General features: G+C 40.5%; 1 pseudogene; it reads left to right on the top strand.

Moving 5' to 3' along the window:
- The first annotated feature begins 1151 nt into the window (after window positions 1-1151).
- On the top strand, window positions 1152-1269 carry LOC145091010 (5S ribosomal RNA; annotated as a pseudogene).
- Window positions 1270-16850: the final 15581 nt, after the last annotated feature.

The raw sequence follows: 16850 nt of genomic DNA, 5'->3' as shown, positions 1-16850 counted from the left end.
GAACACACTTACGAGAGATCTGAGAGAAACCATGAAACCCTACTGCAAGCCCTAGCTGAAACTTGAGCCGAAATCATAGAGCTCCGAGTACGCCAGAGGGTGTATGAAAGACACCTACTTGATATGGAACGTCAACTAGCTGAACTAAGGGTTCACCATAGGGGTGACCGTCACCATTAAGAGATATTTACTTTCCTTCTTGGTTTTAAAGAACCGTGTTCCTGCCTATGTTCTGTGTAGCACTTTCCTATGTGACTACCTTGTACTGTAAGTACTTTGAGTTATACCTTTATGCTGTCAAGGACTTTTTCTACTCCAGATGTGATGTAAGACCCATTGCAGGGTCAATTTTCCCGAACTTATTACATCTTAAACATCGATGATATTGGCAGTCGGCTAACTTATATGTCACTCTTTTGTTCAAATGCTTTCATCATACCTTCATTGGAGTCTATCTGAAACATGCTTTAGTCAAGTCATTGGACTATAGTAATTTAACTCCAGAGACATTTCCAAGTCTCTTTCAGTGGTTTGATCATGTTATTTACCAACCAACGATACCTCGGCTCGAACGACAAACGTCTTGAGACCATTCTACGAACTTACTTCTAATCCTTACTAAGGACTGCATCATAGGGATGTAGGTCAAACCTTCGTAAAGATACTTCCATTATGTACTAGGACTGCATCATAGGGATGTAGGTCAATCCTTCGAGATCATACTCTTACTTTTTCACTGAACGATCGACGTACATCTAGGGTCAATACTAGCCTTTAATTGGAAATCTTAGTTCATCGAAAAAGATTCGTAAGAAGATTATTATTATGACTTTCCTCGCTTATACGTTCCCGAGTTATATATAACGAAGACCTGGTAGACAATAGATTGTGAGATTTCTAACTTAGTTTCTTTTCCTCGTTGGGATGTGGGACTAGAGTAGAATCACACATTTTATTATCCACCCCGTCTTGGTTATATCATAACGTGTATAAGCTAAGTTTTCATGTATAATAACTCCTCTCTTGGCCTGAATCAAAATGATACAAGAACCGTCTAGACAGTTTAACGACTACTCAGCAACAAAATGAAAAGACCAAGCTTCTCACCTTTGGGAGCTCTGGTCTTATTCTTCAAGAAGACAGAATTCAAAGGGTGCGATCATTCCAGCACTAATGCACCAGATCCCATCAGAAATCCGCAGTTAAGCGTGCATAGGCGAGAGTAGTACTAGTATGGGTGACATTTGGGAAGTCCTCGTGGTGCATAGCTCAACAGGACTTCCATTAGAAATCATCACTCTCTGCCTCACATAGATGAATCAGTTGACCAACCGCAAGGAACGATGTACCTTTCAGAAATGAACCTAAGATCCGAATATCACCAGTTATGAGTGTTAGTGAAGGGTGTCCCGAGGAGAATCTTCCAAACTCAAGGCGGATACTGTGAGTTTGTAGTAATACCCCTCGGATACGACGAATACGCCCATAGTATTCATGAACGTAATGAATAGGGTACGCCATTCTTGCTTGGATCAGTTCGTTATTGTCATTATAAATGACTTATTTATCTACTCTAGTAGTAAGAAAAGGCAAGGAAACATCCGCCACTTAACCCACCCCGCGAACTTAGTAACATACATTTCTCCCTTCACGTCTCAAACTTGAAAACGTACCTTTCCGTCTGGACTCTCGTAATCCCACTCGACGAGATCGAGATCAACGAGAGCCTCGCATTCCTGGAAGAACTGTAGTGACCATCGACCGAGCGGTCAAGCGGACGAAGCAACGCCGCCTCCCATTAGTGAATGTTCGTAGGGATACCAACCGAGGACCCGAACTCACTTATGAGCGTGGGAACCAATCGATTAGGAAGTTTCCTCACCTCCTTGCTCGATTATTCATGCCTACTCCTTTACCTAAATTCTAATTTCGGGACGAACTTCTATCTAAGGGGGGATGATGTGACAACCCGCAATTTTCCATCCAGTTAAGTCAAACACTTCAATAAAAGTCAAACTCAGTGCTATTATCTTTTAGCACAATTAGGAGTTTATTTGGGCGTTCTAAGCCTTGTACACTTAAGGAATAAGTCTCGGGGTTTATCTACTAAATCGATAGCTCAAAGATCAAGTCTGGAACACCTTGACCAGGAGTTCACGGTCACCACATAGGAGTTTACGGCCATAAACTCCATGTGGGCCGTAAACTCCTCCTATAAAGTCAAGTTCTGGCCACTTTGTTCATTCCTTTCCTCCTCTTGGTCGAAATGCTCTCAAGTAGCATCCCGATCTTCGTCCCCGATCTTCAAAACTCGTAAGCCTATTGTCTTAACTACTTGTTATCTTGCATAAAATAGTAATCTTACATGATTTCATCTGTGAAATCATTCCATTTTGTAGATCTTCAAGTTCCACCAAGAACACCAAGAACACACACTCGTGTTGTTGGCCAAAACCAACCATTCAAGCTCCTATATCGTAAGTACTCTTGATCCAACTCATTATACACTAGGTTTATCATACTTAGAGCTTAGAAAACATAAGAAATCATGGGATTCAAGGAGTGTACGGCCAAGGCACGTTCTTGGGCCATAAACCCCTTTTAAGGGTGCAAATGACACCCTAACACCTTAGTAAGCCTTGGTTAGTGACATAGAACCTTACACCATTGAGCTAAGGACCACAATTCACGAAATGGTACTCCTTACCATGAGTTTACAACCGTAAACTCTTGAAGGAGTGGTCCCAGGGCCATAAACACCATACAAGGTCATTTTAGGACCTTAAACCCACCCAAACACTTGTTTAAAGCTTTAGAGCACTTAACCACTTAAGCCCTTAGAGTTTTAAGCCCCTTTTGGTGACCAATTGAGAGTTTACGGCCAGGAGTAACCTCCCCTGGGCCGTAAACTCCAGCAAACATGGTCATTGGACCGTAAACTCCCGTATGAGGCCTTGCACTCCTTTGTTGCAACCTGATAGCCTCCTAGCACTTGAACAAAGAGTTTTCCTTGCGTTAGGATGTTTATACATGTTTAATTAGTGTTATAATCAGTAATTGTTTATATACATATGCCTTCATATGTAATTAGGATCATTGTGTGTGTCTAAGTCTTCACTTGACACCAAGCACTTGTCCGACACTTTCTTCCGATCCGCTCACTGCAGGTGAGTTAATACCCCTTGAATTAACCTTTTAAATGTTTCTAAATGATTTTAAATGCTTTATCGGGGGGGGGGGGGGGAATACAGGTTGAATCATGCTAGTTATTATATCAATCACATGTGATTAATAACTACCATGCAAATGGATTTACTATACGTTAACTGTTTTACAAAATAGATTTCCTCAAATGTTTGTCTTAAATGTTTTTATGTGTTTAAAACTCTTTATTAAACTGTTTATTATACACTGTATGTTTCATTTCAAACTTTTTACAGTTGTGTTTCAAACAAAGGTTTCTTTATACTTAAACTGTTTTATCAAACAAATACTATCAAACTGTTTTATAACTAACATCAAGTCGATCTTTTCTTAGATATAAATCTTTTTCAAAGGTTTTACAAAACTTCTTTTATGCTTTTAGATTATCAAATGCATGCCCATATATGTATAGTTATATAAGTAATGCTTGAAGGAATTAGGAAGGCTAGCTCGCCTTATTTCCTTTTCCTCGTTGGGATGTGGCTTTAGGGTATCGGTTATCCGTCCGAAGGTCGTTCAACTATTAGTTATATATCATGTATACATATATAGATATAAAAGTACCTTCAGTCAGTTTAGTTCCTTTGGGTAGCAAAGGTATACCTTTGTTATACTTCTACCTTACTAGTAACTATTATATGTATAGTTAGGATATACTACTTACCATTCCATGTACAAGGAATCATCACAAGAGTCAGTTCATTCATGAGTCTATACTAATATATTACATGTTACATGAGTACGTTTACCTAGATTCGCTTACATGAGTACGTTTACATAGATACGCTTACATGAGTACGTTTACATGAATACACTTACATGGATACACTTACTTGGATACCTTTACATATATACTTTGTTAAAAGCATGCCTGTATATGTATAGTCATATAAGTAATGTTTAAAGGACTTAGGAAGGCTAGCCCACTTGATTTCCTTTTCCTCGTTGGGATGTGGTCTTGTAGGGTATCGGGTATCCGTCCGAAGGTCGTCTAAATATTAGTTGCATATCATGTGTACATATACAAACATAATAGTTCTAGGCAGTCAGTTCAGTACCTTTGGGTAGCAAAGATATACGTTCATATATCCCTAGTAAGATATTATAGGTATAGTTTTGGCTTATATATGATTTGGTAATAAATATGGATTTCGACCTAGCGATTCGTTGCGGAAGTCACCTTTAGTTCCAAATGTAGAATAGGGACTACCAATCATATTGTTACCTACTTACAGCATGTCTCGTGAGAAGACTACTTAATTACTAGACGGGACTAACCATTCCGGCACCCAGTTGTTAGCAACAGAGGTAAATGAACATCTACAGATGTCTTCGGTTGATACCATTATAGGTATACTTTAAGGGACTAACTATTCCTACACCCAGCTGTTAGCAACAGAGGTAAATGTACATCTACGGATGTCTTCAGTTGACATTGTTAGTTATCCTAGTACAAAAGGATAATGCTTGAGTTATTTATATTATTATTACCTTTATCTTGTGAGTCATTCACATAACGTATGAGGTGAATTATATTTGAGTATCCTAGTACCAAAGGATATAATGTCTTATATTTATAATAATAGTAGTACAGTCGGGTCTTGGTAGAAGGCTACTTTCAAAACAATCAAGTCTTGGTAGAAGACTACTTTAAAAACAATCCAGTCTTTGTAGAAGACTACTTTCAAAACAGTTAGGTCTTGGTAGAAGATTTCATTTATACTAATAGGAATCATAGGGATTTCTAGGGTTTTTCAAACGCTTTCAATTACTTACAAACATTTCCACACTTATACGAACTTTCTTTCAAAACAATGCCAAGTATTTCATTACAAGTTTTATAAATCAAAGACACATTAATACTTATGAATTCACCAGCTTTTTGGCTGATACTCGCTTTCAAAATAACTTGTATTCTCAGGTCACAAATAGACATGTTCGACGACCAGGTTCTGTGAAGACGGAGCAGTCCAGACTCGTCTTATATTCTGATTATTCATTTTATTGTTGTATATTATGAAAGAACACACTTGTAATTAAAATTATACTATTAATGCAATGGATGATGTTGTTGCTTGTTTACTACTTTACATTGTTGTGATACATTACATGACGTCCTCCGCCCCAGAACGTTTCCACCGTTTTGGTTTTGGGGTGTGACATTATAGCATATGCAATCGATCTTATACCCGAAGCATATGTGATACGATTCATAATGTCTTACATAAAGACATGATACTTGAACGGTCTTTTGCTATACTATTTGCATATATAGAATTTGTAATGGTGAAGCATTTCAACATGGTATTCATATAAATCCTTGACTAAATTTGATTAAAATTTCAATCTAAACTTTTAGAATTGAAATGAAGTATAATTTCCTCTCCCTTAATTATAGCAAAATAACTTCTCAACCCTGCAACTTTGCGAATTGCTAACTTGCAACACTTACCATAATAATTATGCTCCCACTAGCAGAACAATTATTTTGTTACTTGCATAACATTTATGCTCCCACTAGATGTGATATAAATCTAGGAATCAGTTGGACTTCTAGAAATCAATACTTTATTGACTTTCTTACCAAAGTTCAGATTTCTAAGACGAGATGCTTCGATAAGCCTTTATCTAAGCTCCTCAAACTCATACACTTTTCCTTAGATAGCTAACATGTGTGTCCACACAATTTTATAACTTTCAACAATAAGTCTCAAATGTTTAGACATTTTATGTCACACCCCCAAACCAAGGATGGCGGAAACGTCCGAGGGTGGAGGACTTCATGTGTAGTATCATAACAACAATGGCAATAGTGATGAAAGTAAACACAACCAACATATATATATAATTGAAAGAGTTACATCATTGTATGAATTACATGTTTCAAAATCAATTACAATATGTTGTCAAAATATGATAAGTTTGACGCCTCAACGCCCCATCCTCAAAAGTACTTTGTTACCTGTTTAGCGATTTCCTGAGAATACAAGTAGTTTGAAAAAGTGTCAACACAATGGTTGGTGAGTTCATAAGTTTTTGTATATAATTATGAAAAAAAAGCTTGTCTCGTAATTGTATAGTTATTCCAGAAAAATCCGATATTTTCCTTAAAATGAATATTGTAGTCTTGTATCCAAAGACTGAAACATATGAGTAATCTTCCTTATTTACAGAAATAACGTGAGTTTATTTCAATATAAACGCGTATGATATTAGTGAAATTCTCGTAAATTCTTAAGTTTGTTAATACTTTCTGTGAGTTATTATAACCATACTTGACATAGACGGCCTCGTAATGCGACGTTCTTCAGGCGTCGCCGTTAAATGACACTTGTCACCACAGACCTGCCGGTCTAGCTGTTGCAAGCAGCTCTGGTGTGGGTTTGTCAAACCCAATATAGATCTATACACAACTATCACATTCTCCCTACAAGAGACTCTGGTTACAATTTACAGGACTTGTCGACTTTGTTACTTTGGAAGTAACCCGAAGGGAATGACTCACAAATTTATTCATTAACAGATTTACGTGAACTAAACTGAAAACCTTTGGTAAATAAGTTTGAGAAGTAAATGATACATAAACTATACCTATTATAGTTTATCCAAAACGTTTGTAATGTATAAGAATTCTTTTATGAATGCTTTAATGCTATGAATCCATAAACTATGCTCATTATAGCATAATATACGTGTTCTAAATGAATGATTAATCTTATCATGAATGACTATATTTCAGTTTATGATGATAAACTAACAAGGAAACACATTCAATATTTAGAACTTATCGTTGTACACTTTGCTCAACATAATACAAGGTGTTATGAAAGTTATAAGCTGTTAACAAAATTTCAACCTTTCTACACTGTTTTTGAAAAGTCATAGAAAAATCATACGAAGTTGAAAACTAAATCCGTTAATTCTAAGAGTTCCCAAAATGTGTCTAGTTTACTCATAATTTTTATCATGATTTTTAATGACCTCCAACTTGGGTGAAAAAGTCCATAATCACAGACTGGTCCGGATTGGTGTTTGAAATAATAGGCAGTTTTGTAAAAATCACCATAAATTGTAGAAAAATAATATGGAGATGTGCAAGTAGTCATTTTAAAGCTAAGAACTGGGACTACTTACACCTAAAACAATTTTTCAAACAAAAATGTTTAAGTTGTCCAAAACAGTCCGTGAATGGAGTCCAACTTTTCTGATGAAAGCTGTTAGAAAAATTTAGTTATGTTCTTGGTGTTTTAACTTGTATTCCCCCCCTAAAAACTTAAGAAAACATAAAAATGTAGGGGTATGAACTCACCTTGAGTGATTTCAGTAGGTAAGTGTTGAATAAGAGAAGTGTTCAACCCAAGAACACTTGAAGAATCACTTGAAGATTCGAAGATCTAACAAGAATGTGATGATGTTTGTGTAAGAAATCTTTGATTTTGAGTAGGAGGATGTGTAATAATCATAAGAAAGATGATGATACTTACTAATTGTAGGAGAAGAGTCTTGGAGTATGCCTTGAAATTCTTGAATTAGAGAGAAAAAGATGAGAGAGTTTGGAGTGTGATTCTTGGTAAAAATGAGAGAATGATTAAAGTGTGAGGAGAGAGGAAGGATGTTACAGCCCTAAGAACGTGGGAATAGTTCTAAATAGTGAGAAAGGACCTATGGAGTGAATAGGGATGGGCTGGTGGTGAATAGTGAATGGAGTGGGTATGGGAGTGGTTGCTTGTGTCATAGACATAAGTAAAGTCAACACTCTACCTTTGTACTTCACCCACTCTCTTTTGGATAAGGTTTTATCCTTAAAAATGTGATTAATTAATAGTTAAGGGTCCTTATATGTTAAAATAAAGTTTTGGGTGAAAATCCCATGTTAGAACAATTAAAAACGGGCCTAAAATGCGAATTTAGTCGAAAGCCGGGAGAAAAAGCGTTCCCAGCGAGACCTCTCGGTCCTAGGCCGAGGTTCGGTCCCTAGGCCGAGGTTCGGTCCTTGCTCGTGCCGAGTCGGAAGTGGGTTGCGAACCAGAGGCGAGATGCGAAGGGTCCTAGGCCGAGGGTTCGGTCCGAAGCTCAGAAGCGAGGGTCAGAAGCGAAGGTGGTCAGAAGGGAAGGTTCGGTAGCCATTAGAAGAGAAGAGGTCAGATCCGAAATGTGCCGAACGTTCGGGTTCGGTTGAGGCATGCGAGGTTCGGGCCCGAGAGGACCTTTTGGGTTTGGTTCAGCAGCCTTCGACTCAGAAGGTTTCGGTTCCTAAGAGGGGTTTCGGCTCCTTAAGTCCGTTTTTCGCGAACTTAGCTTGCCATGTTCTTACAAGAAAGAATCTCTTCTCCGAATCGAATCTACGCATATCGAATTAGACTTCCGTTTTTGGGCTGTTTTCGCCAAATTCGAGGGTCGGGATGCCCCGAGTGATTATAGAAAGTTGAGAGAGATTTGGGAGAGATTCGACATTCTTGGAGAGATTTCACATACAGAGAGATATTTGGGAGAGATTTCATATTCTTAGAGAGATTTGGGAGAGATTTGACATTCTTGGAGAGATTTCACATACAAAGAGATATTTTGGAGAGATTTCATATTCTTAGAGAGATTTGGGAGAGATTTGACATACTTGGAGAGATTTCACATACAAAGAGATATTTGGGAGATATTTCACTTTCTTAGAGAGATTTGGGAGAGATTTGACATTCTTGGAGAGATTTCACATACAGAGAGATATTTGGGAGAGATTTCATATTCTTAGAGAGATTTGGGAGAGATTTGACATTCTTGGAGAGAATTCACATACAAAGAGATATTTGGGAGAGATTTCATATTCTTAGAGAGATTTGGGAGAGATTTGACATACTTGGAGAGATTTCACATACAAAGAGATATTTGGGAGAGATTTCACATACTTAGAGAGATTTGGGAGAGATTTGACATACTTGGAGAGATTTCACATACAGAGAGATATTTGGGAGAGATTTCACATAATTAGAGAGATTTGACATACTTGGAGAGATTTCACATATAGAGAGATATTTAGGAGAGATTTCACATACTTAGAGAGATTTGGGAGAGATTCTCGATAAGAAGAGATAGAGTGAAAACGATTGAGAGCGGTTTCGTGTGTGATGAATGTGAGTGTCCGGCTTCGCAATGCAAGGTCCGTAAACCCCGTTATGCCATGTTTTAGGATCTTACACACTCCCTATGAGTATGCAACATTGTTTTATTGTTCTTGTTCATTGTTTAGCACTAAGGTTAAAGAAATTTAAACACACGAACTTTCCAAGTGATGTTTTCTCATTAAGATAGTGAGTTATACAGAAATTACATAATACAAACCCTATTATACAAGGTTTAATTGAGTTGACCGGTTTGACTCGTTGACCTTGTCCGGCTTAGACTTGACCCGAATTTGACTATTGTCACATCATCCCCCCGTTAGAGGGATTTCGTCCCGAAATTTACGCTTTGGCCAGGACTTTAAGAGTTTAGGAAAAGATGCGGGTACTTTTGTTTCATTTGGTCTTCGCGCTCCCAGGTGAACTCATCCAACACCAGCTTATTCAACACGATTGGGGAGGTCCTCGTTTAGCGTTCCATCAAACCTTCACGATGGGAATACGACTTTGTTTCGTTCTTTTGACCTCCCGATCCATAATCTCAACTGGCTCCTCTACGAAGTGGAGATTTTCCTAAACTTCGATCTCGTCAAGAGGTATTACAAGTGTCTCGTCAGACAGACACTTCTTTAAGTTGGATACGTGAAATGTGGGGTGTATGTTATTAAGTTCTTGAGGTAATCGGAGTTTGTACGCCACAGGACCAATCCTGGCGAGGATTTCGAACGGTCCAATGTACCTCGGGTTTAGTTTCCCACGTTTACCGAAACGTATCATTCCTTTCCAAGGAGAAACTTTTAGTAGCACTCGATCACCAACCTGGAATTCCAAAGGTTTGCGTCGCTTATCCGCGTAACTCTTTTGCCGATCTCGGGAGGCCTTGAGCCTTTCTCGGATTTGAACAATCTTTTCTGTGGTCTCCCTTATGATTTCAGGACCAGTGAGGGTGCTATTAGGGACTTGCCCCCTAGCTATCTGAGTATCCCCCACTTCAGCCCAACATAGGGGTGATCTGCACTTGCGACCGTAAAGAGCCTCGAATGGAGCAACCTTAATGCTAGTGTGATAGCTGTTATTGTAAGAGAATTCAATCAGCGGCAAATGGGTATCCCATGCTTTACCAAAGTCTATCACACAGGCTCTCAACATGTCTTCTAATGTTTGTATAGTGCGCTCGCTTTGCCTGTCGGTTTGTGGATGGTAGGCCGTACTCATGTCTAGCCTAGTTCCCAAGGATTTCTGTAGGGACTGCCAAAATCGCGAAGTCAACCTACTATCTCGGTCTGAGATAATAGATATTGGTACACCATGCAGTCGCACAATCTCCTTGATGTATATCCTGGTTAACTTCTCCATCTTGTCGGTTTCCTTTATTGGCAGGAAGTGCGCAGACTTGGTCAATCTGTCTACGATTACCCATATAGTGTCAAACCCGCCTGAAGTCTTAGGCAACTTGGTTATGAAGTCCATGGTTATCCGTTCCCACTTCCATTTCGGTATATCAGGCTGTTGTAGTAGTCCTGAGGGTTTCTGGTATTCCACCTTGACCTTGGTGCAAGTCAGACACTTGCCCACATAAGTAGCAATCTCGGCTTTCATATTCGGCCACCAGTATAAATTTTTAAGGTCTAGATACATCTTGTTTGACCCTGGATGGATGGAGTATCAAGTCTTGTGTGCTTCATTCATGACCACGTCACGGATCCCACCGAACTTCGGTGTCCAGATTCGGTTACTGAGATAACGAGTTCCGTCATCCTTAACTTCTAAGTTCTTATCCATTCCCCTTAATGCCTCACCTGCCATATTCTCTGGTTTCAAGGCTTCTAGTTGGGCTTCCCTGATTTGCGTGGTCAGGTGGGAATGGATGGTCATGGTGAAGGATCTTACTCGGTGGCCCGAGTATTCCTTCCTGCTTAGGGCATCAGCCACTACATTGGCCTTACCCGGGTGGTAGCGAATTTCGCACTCATAGTCGTTTAGCAGTTCAACCCATCTCCGTTGCCGCATGTTGAGCTCTTTTTGATTGAGGATATGCTGAAGACTTTTGTGATCGGTGAAGATGGTGCATTTTGTGCCGTAGAGGTAGTGTCTCCAGATCTTTAAGGCGAACACTACCGGCCCCAGTTCAAGGTCATGGGTAGTGTAATTAACTTCGTGTGTTTTAAGTTGTCTTGACGCGTAGGCGATGACTTTCCCTCTCTGCATGAGCACGCATCCGAGGCCTTGATTTTAAGCATCGCAATATACCACGAAGTCATCAGTTCTTTCTGGAAGAGACAAAACTGGTGCGCTGCATAGGGCTTGTTTTAATGTCTGGAAAGCGGCTTCTTGTTTATCTCCCCACTTAAATAGCACACCTTTTTGAGTCAGGGTGGTGAGTGGTTTGGCGATCTTGGAGAAGTTTTGTATGAATCTTCGGTAGTAGCCGGCGAGCCCTAAAAATTGTCGAATTTCCGTCGGCGTTGTAGGTGCTGACCAGTTTTTGATAGCTTTGATTTTTGCGGGATCCACGTGTATCCCCTTCTCGCTAAGCACATGGCTAAGAAAATTCACTTCTCTAATCCAGAATTCGCATTTAGAGAATTTGGCGTAAAGCTTCTCAGCCCTCAGTGTTTCCAAGATTAGCCGGAGATGTTGACGGTGCTCTTCCTCGCTTCGGGAGTAGATTAAAATATCGTCGATGAATACAATCACGAATTTGTCTAAGTAGGGTCGACACACTCGATTCATCAGGTCCATAAATACTGCCGGTGCGTTCGTTAATCCGAAGGGCATTACCACAAACTCATAGTGCCCGTAGCGAGTTCTGAACGCAGTCTTGGGAATACCCTCTTCTTGAACTCGTAGTTGATGATAACCCGACCTCAGGTCGATTTTTGAAAAGTAGCTTGCTCCTTGGAGTTGGTCGAAGAGGTCATCGATTCGGGGTAGGGGATATCGGTTCTTGATAGTGAGTTTGTTTAGCTCCCGGTAGTCTATGCACATGCAAAAAGATCCTTCCTTCTTCTTTACAAACAAGACCGGTGCTCCCCAGGGTAAGAAGCTTGGCCTGATGAATCCTTTGCTCAACAGTTCATTTAACTGGCTAGAAAGTTCTTGCATTTCTGCCGGTGCTAAGCGGTATGGAGCCTTGGCGACGGGGGTAGCTCCTGGGATTAAGTCGATCCGGAACTCGACTTGTCGTGCAAGGGGTACACCTGGAAGATCTTCGGGGAATACATCGGGATAGTTGCACACCTCGGGAATGTCGTTGATATCCTTCACCTCTTGTTTCGTATCTACTACGTGGGCTAGAAATGCGTGGTATTCCTTTCGGAGATACTTTTGGGCCTTGACGCAAGAGATGACTTGCAAATTTGAACTGGGTTTGTCGCCATAGATGAAGAGGGTTTCGCCTTTTGGAAGATTAAGGCGAACGGCCATTTCGTAACATAGAATGTCGGCACGATGGGAACTTAACCAATCCATACCGATGATTATGTCAAAGCATTTTATTGTGACCGGCATCAGGTCTACTTTAAACGAATGGTTGTTTAGAGTGAGGGTACACCCTGAGTATATATCATTAGTGTGCTCTTCTTTCCCATTAGCCATTTCTACTATGTATGTATCTTTTAATGAATGAGGGGTTTATTTTAGTAATTGTTTGAATTCATGGCTCACAAAACTCCTCTCTGCTCCACTATCAAATAGTACGTATGCATATGTGTTATTGAGGAGAAACGTACCAGAAACCACCGAGGGATCCTTGACTGCTTCTCCGTGTCCCATTGTCAGGACTCTCCCTACACCTCGAACATTGGTGTTTCGTGCTTTTGGGCAGTTTCTTTTGAAGTGCCCTACCTCTCCACATCCGTAACAGGTTTGACTTGCTCCTGTGTTGGCGGCTGGGGCGACTTGAGGGGCAGATTGGGCTGGCACTTTACAAAATCGAGTAGTGTGCCCCTTCCGGTTGCAATTTCTGTAGTGCATTTCCCGACAAGCACCGGTATGGTGGAAGTTGCACTTGTTGCACTTGGGAAGAGTTCCTGTGTATTGCTTTGGTGGCGCTGGGGCGGTAGCAGTAGTGGCTGAACGGATAGCAACAGTCTGTTGCTTCTTTGTGGGGTCATGCACCGGTTGTTTCTTTTTACTGTTCCAGAACTTCCTCTTGTTGTTCCCTCCTTTCGTTTGGTCGGTGGTGGCGACCATGGTGCCACGGCTGGCTCTATGATCGATAAGTTGTTGTGCCAATTCCTTGGCATTCTCAAAGGTAGTAGGTTTCGAGGCCAGAACACTATCATGAATCTGGGATGATAGCCCCCAAAGGTATCGTTCTACCTTTTTCTCCTCCGGGGTGACCATTGCTGGACAGAGGAGTGCTAGGTCATTGAATCGGGCAGTATAAGCTTTGAGATCCGTCCCCGACATCTTGAGATTCCAGAGTTCTTCTTCGAGTTTTTGTATTTCTCCCCTCGGGCAATACTCCTTTAACATCAACGCTTTTAAGTTTTCCCAGCCTATGGAGTTAGCCACTGCAGGAGTAAGTGACTTAACTCGGCCATTCAACCAAGTAAGAGATTTTCTTGTGAAAGTGAATGTCGCATACTTGAATTTGCTCGCTTCGAGACAAGCACAGATTTCGAAGACTGCTTCGGTCCTTTCGAATAATTGCATCAGCGCTATAACGCCCCCGCTTCCGTCGAAAAGATCGGGTTTGCCATTCGTGAAGTCTTTGTAAGAACACTCCTTAGTACGCCCCGTGCTTTCCCCCTGATTCGAGTTAGTATTCCCGGATCCGGAACCGCCGGAACCATTTGTACACATTTGCGACATTGCTGCCGCCACGACTGCTGTTACTGCAGCTTGAAACATCACAGGATCAAACTCCAGAGGTGGTGGCGGAGGGGGTGGTGCTGAGTTTCAGGAAGGTCTTGGTCTTTTCCTTGGTGGCATGGTTCTGACACAAAAAAAAATAAAAGAAAAGACTTGTCGGTAAGACTTCAATGGTGATAACGAGTCGAGTGTTACTTGTTTCATCTCAATTGTATTTTATCCGAGTTTACTAATTTAGAAGGTAATTCATCGAAAAGTTTACGCAATTAAGCTTATGAATTAAATAGTGTTGACCCGAGCAGAGTCATGTGTTTGGTTCGTGTCAGCATCTAAGGAAGTAAAATACATGCCACATTCATTGATAATTTGTTAGTACATATTGTTTTGAGAAATTTGGCCTCATAAGGGTCTACATTACATCATAATAAAAGATAAAGTTTTGGCAGTACAAAAGCCCCTTTGACTAGTTTGATCACTTAGTCGCGAGGTCAACCTATTCGCAATAAAGAGTAGCACCAACGCATACTCGAAATCCTAGATTTATAACAAAATATAAGTAGCGCGAACACTACTCGTGGCGGGTAGCATCTGGTCCATGGTGGCCCTGGGATGAGGTTAAGGCCCCCTAAAGTTCTGCAATCCGGCGTTCGGCCGCGATCACTCTTTCCTCGAGAGTTGCGTGCCTCTCCTGGTACTCCCTTACCTCCGCTCGAACAGCGGTAAGGTCCTCGATGATTTGGTCCAATGGATAGAAGTCCCTCTCCAAATCCCGAGTGCGTGCATCGGTGGGTGCCGTAATAGCGCTGAGATTTCGAACCTGGTCTGCCATTTCCCTACTCTGATTCCCCAAGTTCGTGATGTGCTGGGTCATAGCGGGGAGAGCTCTGTCAGCCGGTCCCCCGTGACTGAGGTCATAGTAACCTCGTTGGTCGCCATAGGGTGACCTCTGGCGTTGTTGCCGGCTCCACCTCTCGATCATGGTTGCCCAACGGGGCTCAGGCCCGTTGTGCCCCCAGCGGTTTGCAGGTACCCTTGCAATGTAAGGAGGGTTGAAGACTTCCTCCTCTGGCTCTTCTTCACCTTCATCCTCATCCATGTCCACCTCGTCGTCTTCCTCTTCTTCTTCTTCTTCTTCGTCTACCTCCTCTTCTTCTTCTTCAGGATCCTCTTCAATCAGCTCTTCGGGCTCTTCCTCAATCCAGCCGGCATTTCCCTGGTTGGGAAAGTATGGGTCTCCTGGTAGGTGAAATCCTGCCATGTCGTCTGCGCGAGAATAGAGGGGTAAGAAGCAGATAGCGGTAGATATTAATAATATTGCGATATAGCAACATACAAATACTCCTATAGTATTTTAAATGTTTAGATTTGGTTCTTATAGCATTCTTTGTAGGGTGAAGTTAGGTTATTAGATTTGTTGCCCTCCTACGACTATCCCCCGATATGAGTAAGTCACTTCCCGGACTAATATAGTTGATCAGGCTATATCCTTCCCAAAACTAATTACTCATACCAAGGCATACTCGTAGCGTTCAACTCCTCTTCTTTTAGTTTATGTTCTTCTAGTTATAACACTACGCGAGTATGGAATGCATGTAGGTATACTTTTAAACAAGAACTATTCGTTTTCTAAAAGTATAACCGGTTAGAATGTTTTAAAATCAGAGACTCTTAGTCCCAAATGTGTTTATAGTTTGTATATCCTATGTTGTTTGATATACTTAATTCACTATAAACCGTGCTCTGATACCAATCTGTCACACCCCCAAACCAAGGATGGCGGAAACGTCCGAGGGTGGAGGACTTCATGTGTAGTATCATAACAACAATGGCAATAGTGATGAAAGTAAACACAACCAACATATATATAATTGAAAGAGTTACATCATTGTATGAACTACATGTTTCAAAATCAATTACAATATGTTGTCAAAATATGATAAGTTTGACGCCTCAACGCCCCATCCTCAAAAGTACTTTGTTACCTGTTTAGCGATTTCCTGAGAATACAAGTAGTTTGAAAAAGTGTCCACACAATGGTTGGTGAGTTCATAAGTTTTTGTATATAATTATGAAAAAAAAAAGCTTGTCTCGTAATTGTATAGTTATTCCAGAAAAATCCGATATTTTCCTTAAAATGAATACCGTAGTCTTGTATCCAAAGACTGAAACATATGAGTAATCTTCCTTATTTACAGAAATAACGTGAGTTTATTTCAATATAAACGCGTATGATATTAGTGAAATTCTCGTAAATTCTTAAATTTGTTAATACTTTCTGTGAGTTACTATAACCATACTTGACATAGACGGCCTCCTAATGCGACGTTCTTCAGGCGTCGCCGTTAAATGACACTTGTCACCACATACCTGCCGGTCTAGCTGTTGCAAGCAGCTCTGGTGTGGGTTTGTCAAACCCAATATAGATCTATACACAACTATCACGTTCTCCCTACAAGAGACTCTGGTTACAATTTACAGGACTTGTCGACTTTCTTACTTTGGAAGTAACCCGAAGGGAATGACTCACAAATTTATTCATTAACAGATTTACGTGAACTAAACTGAAAACCTTTGGTAAATAAGTTTGAGAAGTAAATGATACATAAACTATACCTATTATAGTTTATCCAAAACGTTTGTAATGTATAAGAATTCTTTTATGAATGCTTTAATGCTATGAATCCATAAACTATGCTCATTATAGCTTAATATAAG

The sequence above is a fragment of the Lactuca serriola genome, chromosome 2 (assembly GCF_051521515.1).
Source record: "Lactuca serriola cultivar US96UC23 chromosome 2, Lser_US96UC23_V15, whole genome shotgun sequence".
NCBI classification, from domain to species: Eukaryota; Viridiplantae; Streptophyta; class Magnoliopsida; order Asterales; family Asteraceae; genus Lactuca; species Lactuca serriola.
Note: the sequence above shows the minus strand (reverse complement) of the source record. Positions and strands in the feature narration are given on the sequence as shown.